Genomic DNA, 8,847 nt, shown 5'->3' with positions numbered 1-8,847 from the left:
TGTTCCCTATTAACTATAGTCATTTTGACCGATTTGTTTCGAGTGTGTGACCTTGACCATGTGACCTAAGACTCGTGCTATCTGATTACACTCATGTTCACATTTCATGAACTACTAGTATATCCATAAACTTCAAAGTTTCAAAGTCATGATGGAAATTCAACAACTACCCTAAACATGACCAAAGTCCATTGACCTTAAGCTACCTTCGACCTTGGTCATGTTACCTGAAACTCACGCAGGATGTTCACTGATACTGATTAATCTTGTGTCCGAGTTTCAAGATACTTTCGAAGTTAAGATGTCATTTCAAAAACTTAACTTTGGTTGAGATTTCAATGTTGACGACGCCACCGCAACCGTCGAAAAATCAGCGCTCTGCTAAGCAGGCGAGACCCCCCCCCCCCCACCCCAAAAAAGAGGGTTAAGAGAGAAACAGTAGAATACAGCATAAGCACACCAAATTTATACCCCGGGCTTACAATAATATTAAATAAACAGATTAAGAAAATACAGACAATCACAAAACTGAAAATTTGATCAAAATCGGACAATAACAAAGTTATGACGCGTTACATTTTTGCATTGTAATAATTATTACAGTGAAACAGGTCTATGTAATATGAATATTCAATAAAAAAAATTATGGTATTATATCCCTACTTGTTCTTTTGTATTACATTAAATTATGCTTATTCCAATTTTGTCTACCAAGAATTTAAAAGGAAAGTATTGGTAACCGATTTAATTATGCATTGGATACCATTGTTGCAACTTACTTTATTGTAAGAAAGACATATCGTACACATTGTATGAAAATGTGAAATAACGATAAGTAGGGTGCATTTCATCATCAGCCCACTTCATCAATGTTCCTGGCTATTTTTTAAGATATAATTATTTTCAGCCATTCCATGCGCAAGTTTTAAAAAGTGTTTTGAGAAACATTGTTTTGGCGTTGTATTGCGTAGGAACGGCGTACATTTGCGTAGTGTTGCGTATGATTGGCGTACAGGTGCGTAGTGTTGTGTTGGCTTGCGTCGACTTGCGCAGACTTCATCAGTGCGCCAAAATGTACATGTTTAATTTTTTGCGCGCCCCCGTACCGATTGTGCGTAGAGTTTCGAAGGCAAAACGAAGGGAGGCGTTGCGTTGCGTACATGTAGTCTCTACGCATAGGTACGCAACTCTACGCAGATCTCTGTGTAAAACCCCCTTAAGGGTTTGTCAAGTCGTATCGAGGTATTCCTGCAATACCATGATAACGCAATGATGAAGCCGACGTCTATGTACACTGCACATCTTTTGCTTAGTATAACAACACAAATAAGTTTACGAGTCACAATCAGGGCATTATTTTATTAAATATTAACTTACATTGACCCAATATGACCCTTAACATGGTCAAGTATTCATTTTTATTCAGTTGTTCCTTGTGATGTCACCAATCACATAAAAATGAAAAACCAGACTTGGCTAATTTGGCGACGTAGCCATTATGAAATTATGACATAATATGATGCTGCCTGATTAACAACTGTTTCTTTATAGTATATTTATATATGTGGTTAACGTAAAAATCTGTAAAACGGCTGTTTTCGACTCACCATGCGGACATCGTATTGGAAATGTGACTCCTGCATCAATCAGGCATAGACAACATAAATTACTCTCGGGTCTTTTTATCAAAGTGGAGACAATTGCAGAACGAAGATTCGAACTCTCAACTTTTATACTCTTATGAGTCCAATGCTCTAACCACGTACACGACCCGTAAATGTCATGACATAGCCCAAATACGATTTTAACATATTTATTAACGTTTGCATTATTTTGAATGATTAACTTTAAAAAATATCAATAAGTATATTCTGTGTAGTACTTTTCTGATACATTATCTGAGTTGGAAACTGTTTTGAAACAGCATTTAGAGGGCAGCATTTTAATTTTTAATCTTTGTTCTTTAAGTTTTATTTTGTATCAGGAGCTTTTATTCATATTGTGAATTGGAAAGTGCCAGTATTCATGTTTATGACCTATTGATAGCCATGAAAAAGAATAGACCCGAGAGGATTTTTAACATACTTAATGAGGTTTGCATAGTAGACATGTTTGACTTAAAATGAAATTTCGATAAGCCTATGTGTTAGTAGCTGCACTTTTTATTTTATTTTGAGTTGGTGAAAGTTTTAAAATATCAGGTGCAACATTCACATTTATCAACTTTGTTCTTGAGGTATTATCTCCATCCGAAGCTTTATTCATATTGCTTATTTTTTCCCAGTGCATTATTAAACTCTATGACAAAATTTCTACTACAGTTTTATTGAACTTCGTCTGGATGTCAATCTTCATCGATATCTACCAAAATGAAAACAAAGAAAAATAAAAAAGATAAAAGACTTATAAAATACAAACCAATATGCATACACACTCGAAAAATATCACATAAAAACGAAAGTAAATTGATTTTTTAAATATAGTAATTGTCTTTGACAGATATATGGCGCTATATGCTGTGTATCATCATTATTATCATCATCATCAATTAGAATTAAGATGTCCAAAGTGACTTTTAATAACTGAATACTTTTATTTGAGAAAATCCGCACTTTATATCACTGCCTTACACATTCATTGTCTAATTAGAAAATTTCTATTTCCTTACCTTTTCTTCACCGTGATTTTTGTCAATGGGGTTGGTTTCACCATGCTGATTTGCCATTCCTAAGCGTGAAATGAAAATCAATTGTATTTTTTTCCTTAATCTCGGAATAATACATTATACATCACATAACATATGTAATACATTTCTGTCATATTATAATCTGTCACCCCCCCCAAAAAAAAAAAGTTTTTTCTTCTCACAAAATTATAGCTAAATTTCTACTAAACGTTATTTAAAAAAAATTAAAGAGTTATAGCATTCAAATATGTGTAATATATATTTTTTTTCTTTTCGATTCGTTCCTTCTCTAATCCTTCCTAATTTACGTTATATTGATTATAAAAGTATTAGACCAATTATTATACATTACAAAACACCACAGTCTATACGGCGATTTGATTCTTTTTCTTTTCCTTCCCAATAAGAGTCTACGGTGCGAATCAATACTGAGTAGTATCACATTTGATTTTTGGTTGTCTATTATAAGGGTATATGATGACCAAAGTCCAATCCAGTATATCTTTATCTTGTTTGTTTGTTTTATTTCCGTAATCAGATAAAAAAATATACAATATACTGGAGAGTTACATACAATAACGGAGGATCACCCAATTCAGCTGTATTTGCAAAATGCTGCTGTTCTTCCTTGGGGTCCTACATTTACCATACAAATTAATATACAACATTAAAAAATACTAAAAACGAAACATTTCCAAGTACAATACATTGAAAAAAAAATGACTTAATTAAATCTGATTTGCATGATCATGATTTTCACTGCACTGTTTTATTAAATAAGCTGCGGAAAGCAAATATATGGGCTCGACTGACGTAATGGTAGAAAATTGTTAGATAATGCATACACCCCCACAAAAAGGGGATGTTCAGTCATTATCTTGCATGAAATGAAATTCTTGATGTCACTGTTTAAGAGAAGTTCATTATGTCGCTTATACACTACAGGTTATAGCAGTGCATAAGCGTTATGAGACAAAAATATTGAGGAGGCCAGACATGGCCCATGGGGCCAATTTCCTAACAAGCTCCTGTGAGCGAGCGAATTCAGGGGACAGAACTTCTACCTGAAAAAAAACATGTAATTAATATACAGAAATCTAACTTTGTGATCGATTTTGAAATAATATTCGTCCTTTCCTTTCCTTCCTTTCCTTTCTTTTCTTTTCTTTTCTTTCCTTTTCCTTTTCTTTCCTTTCCTTTCCTTTCCTTTCTTTCCTTTCCTTTCCTTCCTTTCCTTCCTTTCCTTTCCTTTCCTTTCATTTCCTTCCTTTCCTTTCCTTTCATTCCTTTTCTTTTCTTTCCTTTCCTTTTCTTGTCTTTCCTTTCCTTTCCTTTCATTTCCGTCCTTTCCTGTCCTTCCTTTCTTTACCCTTCCTCTTTTTTTCCAGGTTGTTAAAATCATAGGCCTCCAAGCCCCCCCCCCCCCATCTGTACGCATAGCCGGTTATAGCGGTTATAGCCGACCGATGTATATAGGTTGAAATATTGCAAAATAAACAGACTGATATAACTTTTTTTTATAATATATCTTTCTAATATATTTCATATCCTGTCTATCTATTCTATCTACCTATATATATATATCTAATATCTGTTCAATATGTAAAAACATTCTTATAAAGTGGAAAGTAATTCTTGGACAGTTGCATTTGTCAAAATTGTTCATGTGGTTGTTTGTACTTTTTTAAAAGTCTATTCGCATGTATTGTATTTTACATGTATTATAACATGACTACATTTAACAGAGAATCTTTGCTATGTAAACACACCCACACACACACACACCATTACACACACACACAAACTTTTTCAACATGTTTTTATTAAGGATTTCATTCATATTGATTACATATTCTCAAGATAAATACAAAACAATTACAAATCTTCATTTTATTTCAGCAAGGATATGCAAAAAAAATATATATTTACCGAAAAACTGAAGAAAATTAAAAATGTTAGTTACAAATTCCATTGATATCCGGTGATTTAACTTTTCTCTTTTGCCGAATCAGAGTCGATCGGGCGAATCAATACTATATAGTATCGCATTTGATTTTTCTTTGTTAACAGGGTATACAATGATCAAAGTCCATTTCAATACACCAGCGGAAGAAATTGTGTTGCATACATGGCATCTCTGTTTTGTCAATGCACCCCCCCTCAAAAAAAAAAAATTACAATCATAATCATAATCATAATTTATATATTTTCAATGAAATTGTTCATTACGTTATTGAAGAGAATCTCACTAGTCGCATACACCCAGCAGGCTATAGCAGTGGTGTATTGAGTAATTCATAAACAGTTTGCATAGTTCCGAAGACCGTCTTTTTCACGATTAGTCAGTCTCAATGCTGGCTCCCTGTTTATTATTTTTTTTGCCCGCAACGTATACCTACCACTTCTGGGGCCAAGCCCCCGGCCTGGCTACCATCTTCATGTATTATGACTAGCGACCCTTCGCTGAATTATGACTAGTGGTTTTTCTTTTTTCCTATCATGACTTTTGGACAGGTCAGTATGACTATAGTATCTGGACTCCGAGGATAGGAGATCCAGAGTAATTTTTTTCATCTATTTTCTGTCCGAACCGAGAGAGTGAAGCGAACGAATCCATTTACCTGTTTTCTTTTGAACTCTGTCTCTCTCTTCAATCCCTTTTTTCCAATCTGCATGCTCTTTCATTATTTGCCATAAAAATTTTCTTCTTTTTACATTGAAATTAAACAGTTGACAATTCGTTGTAATAGCTATGGCAAGAAAATCTACGTAATGTTTGAAAGGAGACGTTAGTTTCAACCAGTATTCGTTATAAAAACTAAACAAGAAAGTTCCATTTTCACTGTAGATATTTTGCACTAGCTACCCTCTCCCCATCCCACGTATGAGAAAACAAAAATCGTGAAGTTGCCGTGACAAAAAACAAAAAAACATTCAGGATTCGAATCCTTGTCATTGCACCTACATGCTCTTCTCTTCTAATACACAAGAAAAAAACCCCAAAATTTTAGTGTACATATTATTGACACATAAAACTGGTGCACGAAATTTTTAGATAATAAACATATACAACATTTTATATTTCGCTTAATCTTTTTATTCTAACATGTCTACATGGTCTAAGCGGTGCATTTTTATTACCCCTAGCACAGCTACTATTAGCACGGCCGCTCGAGCGTTCAAGGAATTTCTACCTACCTGGCACCCTTTTACTACACTTGGGTGGAGAGAGACAAATGCAGATAAACGCCTTGCCAAAGGACGCGAGTACCGCGGTTTGATTCGAACCCGGACCTTTTGGTTCAAAGTCCAGAGACTTATCCACAACACCCTTTTGCGGGGTTTTTAATCAATGCATTGTATGATCGATTACAATCATATGAATAATCAATAAACTGTTGGTTGATTTATATTGTAACATGCACAATGGCTTGCATAATTAAAAATGAACAAATTTAATGAATACTATTATGAAACGAAATACTATTATTCAAGCACTCTCTTGAATCTATTGGAAAAAATACATAAGAGGATAAAAAAATTCTCTATAAATAATTAACCTTTGAAAATACCTCATTATATCTTCATATTCAATAGTGCGCGGATATTCAAATCGGTGAAAAAGAAACTATAAATCTGATAATGAATTAATTTATAAAGAGATATTTTGTGTGAATCTCTCTAAAATTTACAGGCCTACATCTTTATTTCGAACGTATAAATATCTTTTAACAAATAAAATTTCAGGATTATGATTAAGTTTTCTATATATATTTTTCTGCTCTCTGAGTTAGATTCTTCAACAACTTTCTTTTTTATTCATAGGCGTACGGCAAAATGAAATTGACCTTGACTTTTCAACAAATATTTATTCGACAAAAGAGCAATATTTCCATGACAACTGGCAACCATAAAAGTATCTCACTGATTATCAATGACATATATTTAAAACCAAAAAAATAAAAGGTTTTGAGTGATCGGTGTCATTTGAATGTCAGCACAAATTAATTATGAAGAGAAATGATTATGAAAGAAAGCGTTAATTATCGCAATTATTTTGTAATTATGATCATGATTATACCATAATTGAAATGCAAATTTTCTAAAATATTTCAAAAATGCACCACTGAAAGAAACCGTTTACAATAATTTTTTCAGTTTCATATGAAATTTGAAAATCAGAAAATTAGAGCCCTTGCATATTTAGGCTACGAATGCTTATTGCTAAAATTTCTTTGGTGAAATTATATATCGCATTTGTGATAAAAAAAAATAACTAAAGTAAGGCCTACTTACTTTTTTGGAAAGTTGAAGATGAGTCGTTCCGTACCAAGATGCACTGTAAAATAGATGTGAGAAGATAAATTGAAAAAAAGGGTAAGAAAACTACATGATGCTCTCTCCAAGCGCCAAGCAAGATTAATTCAATACAATTGTAATTTACCGAGAGAATATTTTTCCTCACATTCGCCGGAGGGGTGCATTGTGCGTAACTTATAAAAAAGGTGGATTGCGAAAGAATATTGTTCGCCAGCAGTTGTCTGGTATATCCATACCTGTACCATTGTCTAAATAACGAACCAATGTCTGAATAACGAACCATGTAGAATATATAGCAGATCCAAAGATATATGCAACTTGTGCTGGTTAATACTGCTATGACAAAGTAAATCGATAAAGTAAGGAAAATAATATTAGTTTGGAATAGTTTCCCTTTTCAACTTAATGATTTTATTAACGCACATCAATGATTAAAATTTGATTTGAATTACCATCATATCCAGCCAAATATAACGATTGTAATTCAAGAGACTTGCATTTAATTTCAGTTTATTTAATAATCGATCTATAACATAAAAATCCAACCCCAGACATGAAGAATGATGAAAATCCTGGGGGAGGGGGGGTGGTGCTCGGAAGATGGGTGCCTTATCTTAAACGAGATAGATACTAAAAATGTTATTGATTACTCCTTATCTAACCTCAACAGGGTCTTCAAATGAGACTATAGTCGTACGTTTTCTTGTTCTCATCCGTGTTATAAATGAATGCACACTTACAATACTGAACACATTCAGTTTCAGTTTTTTCAGTTTTTTATTTTTTCTCATTTCCAACAAAACAGTCGACAAAATCCATCATAAATACAGTTATAACAATTGAAATGTAATAAAGAAACATGTAACACAATATACATATATATATTCATCTAAATTATACATTTGAAACTTAATATGGATTATGGAATATTTGTGGCTGAAAATAACATGCTGGAAATGGAGAGGTCCACTGTGAAGATGTGCTTGTAAATCGTGGACCCCTCAAAACAAATTATTCATTAATATTAGATTACATATTAATTAAAATGATAGTGGCCAAAAGAGAGAATAAAAATGTGAAAAACAATAACATGATGCATGAAATGAGTAATGTACGAAGAATAACAATGGGAGAAGATGAGAAGAACATACCGCATGTGGACTAAAATAAGAAAATTTTAAAATGTATAACGAGTATGAAGCAAACGCGCAAAGAAAACGAATCAAAGTGTATATGCCTTGTTGAAAAGTGGTGACGAGTTCTTCGGATACCAACAATAATAACAATGACATGAATAATAGAGATAATAATAATGTTGATGATATTGATATTCACAATAATAGCAATCATGATAATAGTGATAATATTAAGAAAAGGGCAAACTAAGTACAACAGGGAGAGCTAGGTTTTATACGTAGCCAATAAAATGTCTTAAGTTTTCTTTTGAAGACTGCGAGTGAAGGGGAGTTTTTCAAATCTATACGCAAAGTATTCAAAATTTAGGACCTTCAAAAATGAATGTATTTTGTGCTGAAAGTGTTTTTAGTAAAGGTAAATGAAATTCTTCAGACTGTCTTGTGGGATATTTATGAAGTTTGATTCTTTATAAACATGTCATGAAAAACTAAGGGAGGGCACCAAAATTGAATTTATACATAAATTCTCCAAGATGAAACAAGAAGAGATCGTTTACTTTGAGAATATTATGTTCAAGGAAAAGTGGATCTGAGTGGGCACGAACGGAGCATTGCAGATTATACGAATTACTTTTTTTGTAACAATATAATTTTTTCTAACAGAGTTTGATGGGTGTTTCCCCAAAGCAAAAGCCCATAATTTAA

General features: G+C 33.0%; 1 long non-coding RNA gene across 1 annotated transcript; it reads right to left on the bottom strand.

The window, feature by feature from the left end:
- Positions 1-1,081: 1,081 nt before the first annotated feature.
- LOC121429098 lies at positions 1,082-7,532 on the bottom strand. The gene is made up of 3 exons (XR_005971864.1): positions 6,983-7,532; positions 2,669-2,727; positions 1,082-2,361 (listed from the first exon to the last, which is right to left on the bottom strand). It is a non-coding gene; the product is annotated as an uncharacterized LOC121429098 (long non-coding RNA).
- Between the last annotated feature and the right edge of the window lie 1,315 nt (positions 7,533-8,847).

The sequence above is a fragment of the Lytechinus variegatus genome, chromosome 15 (genome assembly GCF_018143015.1).
Source record: "Lytechinus variegatus isolate NC3 chromosome 15, Lvar_3.0, whole genome shotgun sequence".
NCBI lineage: Eukaryota > Metazoa > Echinodermata > Echinoidea > Temnopleuroida > Toxopneustidae > Lytechinus > Lytechinus variegatus.
The sequence above is the reverse complement of the archived record's forward strand: the minus strand, read 5'-3'. Positions and strand labels throughout refer to the sequence as shown.